The following is a 7109-nucleotide window of genomic DNA, read 5'->3' on the forward strand; positions in this document are numbered from 1 at the left end:
TGATAAATGTTTAGCAAAATTGTTCGTGGGAGCAACCTTAGCCGTTCAAAATCAGAGTTGAAAATGCAAGGAAATTAAGTTACATAAGACAATTAGGTATTCAATGTACGCAGAATTATCAACAACAAATACAATTCTCTATGAGCAACAAAATTTGTTTTCTTTACATCCTTAATCCAACCAAACCGTAAGCTTTTCGGTTATTAAATATTTCGAGTTTCCTTGATGATAATAGCTAGTAAATGTCATGGTCAGGTAACAGCCATGATCATGATCAAAAGAAGTGATCATTGGTAGTTAAGACAACACATTCGGAAATGATAATGGTAGAAGTCAGAGAAGACAAGTGAAACAAGATTGCAAAACAGAAGGCAAAGGAAATTTTTTGATAGAGAAATCAAACATAAAACTAGTACAAAACATGGTCCTGTCATATTGCTGCAATTTATTCAAGAACTCCAGACTTAAAAATTGCATCAAGCAATTCGTAAGAAAATGAGAACGTGAGCATAATTGCATTTCACAAGACAATGGTTATTTGAAGATAAGAAATCATTAGACTTTAAACTACGAATCACAGGAGTGTAACTCCTGTCATGTTGTTTTAGTTTCTCATCATCACTTGAACCACAAATGAAATTAGGCAACACTTTAAATTGGAACTACAAATGGTAAATATCTTTGTTGTGGAGATAGTTCAATTTATAAACTTGTTCAAGAAAAATTATATTTGTTGTGAAGATAGCAGGACTTCCTTCAGTATGTGGACAGCATAGAAAGCCACAAACATATCAGGGTGTTGAGGTATCATCAGGGACTTAAATACTAAGAATCAGAGCAGCATAGCTCCATCATATTGTTGATGGTTTATTCCTCATCACTTGTCCCCCAAACATATAAGCATGCATGGACAGCAACAAAAAAGGCTATAACAATTTATAGTTTGACAACTATCGGTGAAGTCTGACATACGTTGTAGATTTCCTGATTCATCACAGCATTTTGCAAACCGCGGAAACGACACTGGGAAACCAGATGCAACTGAGGATCTCGTGACCACAAACATCACCATTCACTAATAATTTCCATTGGGAGATTAAACTATGATCCAACAAGCTACAGTAACAGGGAATGCAGAAAAATTATGACCCGAGATGACGAATCAACTGGGTGCATCTCAATTTGAACAACCATGGCGAGACGACAACCGCATACTAATGCGGCGAATCAGATCTGCACGCAGGAGCAGCGCCATTCGTGTCATCCACATGAGGACGCACAACATCAAGAACATGGCGCATGACAACAATAGACCTAGAGATCTAGGACAGAGGGAGGGGGAGCTTAAACTTGCGGATGCAGGCGGCCGGGTAACCGCACGAGGAGCAGGTGCTCTTCTGGAGGTGGAAGCTGCAGCGGCCGCAACAGATGCAGAATTGAAGAGCGTCCTCATGTAGCAGCAGCAGCAGCATGAAGAATTGAACACCAAACAATAGAGCCTGCAATGCAAACAGAGAGGCATGAGGAAACTGAATCCAATCACATCAAATCAAATCGAGTTGCTGCACCTTGACCTTGAGGAAAACAAACCTCATCTCATCTCATCTCAGGGAAGAATAAGAAGAAGAAAAATATATGGCTGCTGCTCCATGACCATGACCTTGAATTGTTGCTGCTGCACCAGATCGAGGAAGAAGAAGACCTGCAAAAAAGCAATAACTAGCAATGCACAAGCATGAATTCATGGAAGGGCAGATGCAAGGCCAAAAATCCAGCATACTGTTTCTGAATGCCCCAACTACTTAAAAACTCATGGTAGTTCTAACCATATTAATTTAAAGGACAAAGTGAGGTCATGATGAATTGATAGTTCCATCTTATAAAGCTTTCTGTTTAGCATATCCAAAATGACAGTCTATCTACCAATATATGAACTCTTTAGTTTTCAGAACCGAGGCTCACATATTTGGGCTGATTTGTACACAACCAAGAAAAACTTCTTACAAATAAATTCATGGAAGCATATCATCCTTTCAGTCCCTCACCCATATCTCCTAGTAGTATTACAGACAAACTAAATTTTACATAGGGAGGTTCTGATTATCTTCACTATAGTTTTAGTATTTTTGTTTTACTTGAGACAAACTAAATGCTAACATCAATGACAACAAGACTTGAACAGAAATAGCTATTGAAGAAACACATTTATAAGATAGAATGGAAATGATTTACACCACAACATATAGTTCACATGTACTAGAGCTATCACAGAGACTACAGAACACACATAATCACACATATGCGAACAGGGTACTACTCCATGGTTCAGGTTACACTAATAAACAAAATTATACAAGCGACTAGACTAGTATCATAGATCTACAGAGTAGTACTAAACAACTAAAAATAAGTAGTAGAAGTAACTAGTACACGGAGCAAGTACTCTTAAAATCTGAATCTTACAGACTACACATCTCAAGCTACTGAAAATTCAGAGAAGAAAGGGAGAAAGAGAGATCGCAGGAGGAGGCTGAAGTAGAAGGAGAAGCAACAGATCGTGGGAAAAGGATAAGGGAAGCAGCAGGAAGCAGAGGAGAGAAAGAGGGACAACAGTATGGGCGTCAGGACCAGCACCCGTTTTCTGGTTCAGAGAAGATTGGGAGGAGCAGCACCAGTTTTCTGGTTCAGAGAAGATTGGGAGGAGCAGCAGAGAGATGAGCAGCAGCGGTAGGGGAGGAAGAGAGAAGCACAATAGCAGGTGAGGGAGATTCAGAGCAGCATCAGGGCAGTAAAGAACAAGGGCAGCAATAGAGGAGATGAGGAAAACAAGAAGCACTAAGGGGTTGAGAGGATGAGGAGCAGCGGGGGAAAGGAAGAAGGAGCATCAACAGTGACCTGAAGAGGAGGAGGAGCAGCAACCTGGAGAGGAGTAGCAGACGGTGCGACGGTAGATCGGTACGACGGTGCCGTTGGGGAGAGGAGTTTGTGGAGGAGGACCACTGCCATGGCGCAGAGCTCGGCGGGGGTGGCTTTCGCCGCGAGCGACGAGGAGAGGCGCGGCGCACGAAGGCGGTGAGAGCGGCCTCAGGGGCCGCCTGGTCGGCGTTGGAGGCCGAGGGGTGAGCAGCACACCGGATGCCGTCGGGTCGCCGCCCAGTAGAACCACACAGATGGCTCAGCACGTGATGCGTTGGCCCACGCAGTGCGCCTTCAGTGCCTCTAACAGATGGATGCGGATGGGGGCGTGCTGGATCTGATCTGGCATGGGGAAGAGTCGTCCCATGGCCGAGCGGTGGCAAAGCTCCCTCCCTTTCTTCTTCTCTTGTCTTGTGATGAGTGGAGGGGAGGGGAGGGGAGGGTGCAGGCGGCTGCAGACCGGAGGAGAGGGGATAGGTGGGCGGCAGAAGGAAGGGGAGGACGGGGCGGCGGTAGAAGGAATGGGAGGACGGGGCGGCGGCGGAAGGAGGAGGAGGACGGGGCGGCGGCAGAGGGATCTGGATCAGTGGAGAGGAGTGGGGGCGGGGAGGGATCTGGATCGGCTAGGGTTCATGCGCGTGTGAGAGAAAGAGAGAGAGTGCAGTGGGTTGGATGGACGGATGGATGGATGTATGGATGTATGGATGGATAGATGTTTGCCACGTCATCGATCCATGCCACAACGGATTCCACGAATCAGAATTCAGCTTATGTTTCTCTTAAAGTTTTTATCCTCTTACTTAGGGCAAACATTCAATATATAACCACGTATAGTTTGTTAAAATGAATCAATATTTTCCGCATGGGTGTATCTTGGAATGACAAACAATGTCGTCTAAGGGAGTTTTCATTTTCTTTGAACGAAAAATCAATTTTCCATTTTTCGAGTGCCCAAAATGAGTTTTTTTGTGAAGGACCTACCATATATTCGTTGCAAAATTGGACCAAATTAATTTTCCAAAATATTAGGTCATATTTAATGCACAATTGACCAAATGGTCGGGAGTCAAAAGTTTTGATCCACCTCTGGTGAAAAACACAAATTTCCGCCGATTTAGCAGGAAGCGGGTCAGATTTGAACTGCAGTTGCTCATAGTTTGCTCTTTATTTTTTCCTAAAAATCATTTCTAAGTACATAAGTATCTATTTAATGAGAGAAACACCAAAAAATTTCCAAGATTCAACCACTAGCTAGGAACGGTCATGCCCACCATTTTGACCGCATTTTGAAATGGGCATAAAAAATTAAAAAAAATCAAAAAATCAAAAAACCTTCGCATTGTGTCATTATATGTGACCAAGTTACCAGAAAAAATAATGAACTTCTAATATAGTAATTATTTTAAAAAAGTGTTCTTAGAAATGATGTGAAGATTCATGGCTTTCAAGTCAAATGATCAATCTTATGGCCACATTCATGGCATAGTTTGTTCAAATGATGTCATATCGTGCACAAGGGTGCATCTTGGGATGACAAACAATGTAGCCTAAGGGAGTTTTCATTTTCTTTGGATGAAAAATTCATTTTCCATTTTTTGAATGCCCAAAATGAGTTTTTTTTTGTGAAGGACCTACCATATATTTGTTCCAAATTGCACCAAGTCAATTTTACTAAATATTAGCCCATATTTAGTTCACAATTGACAAAAAAATTGGGTGTAAAAAGTTTTGATCCACCTCTCATGATAAAGACAAATTTCCACCGATTCAACAGGAAGTGGGTCAAATTTGAACTGTAGATGCCTTATAATCTGCTCTTTATTTTTTCCAAAAATCATTTCTATGTAAATAAGTATCTATTTAATCATAAATACATGGTTTGGCGGATATACGTCGAGGTTTGGACGGTGGCCGAGGGCCCCAACTCCACAACGCGTAAACTCGCATGCCCGCCGCGTGGTCACCACATGACCGTGGCATTGCCTTGCGTTCTGGGTGGCCTAGGCATGTTTAGTGGGTTGGTCACTCCCCAGGTAGGTTCTAGGAAGAAAGTGACAATAGAAGAATCTCACTACAAGATCAAACTATGCTCAAACATGAATTAGCAACCAAGTGTTTGATTAGTGGTACGGGAAATGAACATAACCAATCTGCGCGAGTTTTGGCTGAGGATGATCATCTACTAAGAAGAGTTTCTTCACAAACTATCAGCTCAAATGGAGGATCCTAGGTGGCACTTGCTTTGCAAAGTACCACACTGGACAGAAATATGAATGTTGAGGCTGGGCTCAAAATACTGAATGGATTGAGCTGAAATTTGGTGGAGGGTGGTTATTTGGGCATAGGAAAGCACTGTAGAAAATTGATACCATTTGGACATGCCAAAGTGGTACTTTCTTCACAATGCTCTTCTCTGGAGAGAAACTTCGGGAAATTAGTGAGAGAAATTGGCTAAATGAAATGAGCTCAAATTTGGTGTAGGTAAGTTACATAGGCATATGGAATATGTGGCAAAAATTCAACTCATTAGGATATGCATAGCTAGTACATCTTTCACAAAGGTTCTAGGTGGACAAAAACTTTGGAAATTTGCCGAGGAAGATTTGCTGGGCAAATGGAGCTGAATGTTGTCATGAGGCAATGATATGGATAGGAAAGTGTGCGCAAAAGTTTTGAGGGCAATCAAGAATATATAAATAGCACTTCCTTCACAATGCTCTTCTCTGGACAAAAACTTCGTAAAATTAGTGAGAGAAATTGGCTAAATGAAATGAGTTCAAATTTGGTGTAGGTAAGTTACATAGGCATATAGAATATGTGGCAAAAATTCGACTCATTAGGATATGCATAGCTAGTACTTATTTCACAAAGGTTCTAGGTGGACAAAAACTTTGGAAATTTGCCGAGGAAGATTTGCTGGGCAAATGGAGCTGAATTTTGTCACGAGGCAATGATTTGGATAGGAAATAGTGCCCAAAATTTTTGAGGGCAATCAAGAATATATAAATAGCACTTCCTTCACAATGCTCTTCTCTGGACAGAAACTTCGTAAAATTAGTGAGAGAAATTGGCTAAATTAAATGAGCTCAAATTTGGTGTAGGTAAGTTACATAGGCATATAGAATATGTGGAAAAAATTCAACTCATTAGGATATGCATAGCTAGTACTTTTTCATAAAGTTTCTAGGTGGACAAAAACTTTGGAAATTTGTCAAGGAAGATTTACTGGGAAAATGGAGCTGGATTTTGTCATGAGGCAATGATTTGGATAGGAAATAGTGCCCAAAAATTTTGAGGACAATCAAGAATATATAAATAGCACTTCCTTCACAAAGTGTTTTTCTGAATGGGATAGGAAAATGAATATTGTTGAATTATTTCTGAACTAGGCAAGGAAGGGTTTTTACATATTTGACAAAGATATGACCCAAAGAATTGATGATATTTTTTTGGGAATTTTGGGAATGACAGAAATATAGGTTGCTTCACAACCTAGGGCAAAAATTGACACATAGGCAAAACTAATGAGGTGGCACCTAGTCATAGAAACCCACCACCATTTACAAGGTTATGAACATCTATATTGGTCGTGACCAGCTAGAAATAAGGCAGCCAACCCGTGCTATCTGCTTTATGACCATTTCGTGTATGGAAATTACGACCTTTCTGACCAAAATGGTTGTTATAGTTCAGGGTTTGGAGCCCCCCGAACAGCTTTTGACCAGTTGGTCTCAAATGGTCGTAGATTTATGACCAATTCTTCCAGGGTCACTGACAGAAGGTCACAAGTTGACATATTTCTTGTTGTGCACCGTCAACATCACCAGGGTCATCTCATCTGATCTTATACCGCAATGCACCACATACCGGGCATGCGTTCAAATCCTCGTACGCACCGCGGTACAGGATGCAGTCATTAGGGCATGCATGTATCTTCTGCACCTCCAATCCTAGAGGGCATACAACCTTCTTTGTTGCATACGTACTGTCGGGCAATTCATTATCCTTTGGAAGCTTCTTCTTCAATATTTTTAGTAGCTTCTCAAATCCTTTGTCAGGCACACTATTCTCTGCCTTCCACTGCAGCAATTCCAGTATGGTACCGAGCTTTGTGTTGCCATCTTCGCAATTGGGGTACAAACCTTTTTTGTGATCCTCTAACATGCGATCAAACTTCATCTTCTCCTTTTCAC

General features: G+C 41.5%; 1 non-coding gene and 1 pseudogene across 1 annotated transcript; both read right to left on the minus strand.

Annotated features, from left to right (window-relative positions):
* Positions 1-550: 550 nt before the first annotated feature.
* Positions 551-629, minus strand: LOC123151157 (uncharacterized; annotated as a pseudogene).
* Positions 630-804: 175 nt separating this feature from the next.
* LOC123151113 (small nucleolar RNA Z199) lies at positions 805-888 on the minus strand. Its single transcript, XR_006475497.1, has one exon. It is a non-coding gene; the product is annotated as a small nucleolar RNA Z199 (small nucleolar RNA).
* Positions 889-7109: the final 6221 nt, after the last annotated feature.

The sequence above is a fragment of the Triticum aestivum genome, chromosome 1B, assembly GCF_018294505.1.
Source record: "Triticum aestivum cultivar Chinese Spring chromosome 1B, IWGSC CS RefSeq v2.1, whole genome shotgun sequence".
NCBI classification, from domain to species: Eukaryota; Viridiplantae; Streptophyta; class Magnoliopsida; order Poales; family Poaceae; genus Triticum; species Triticum aestivum.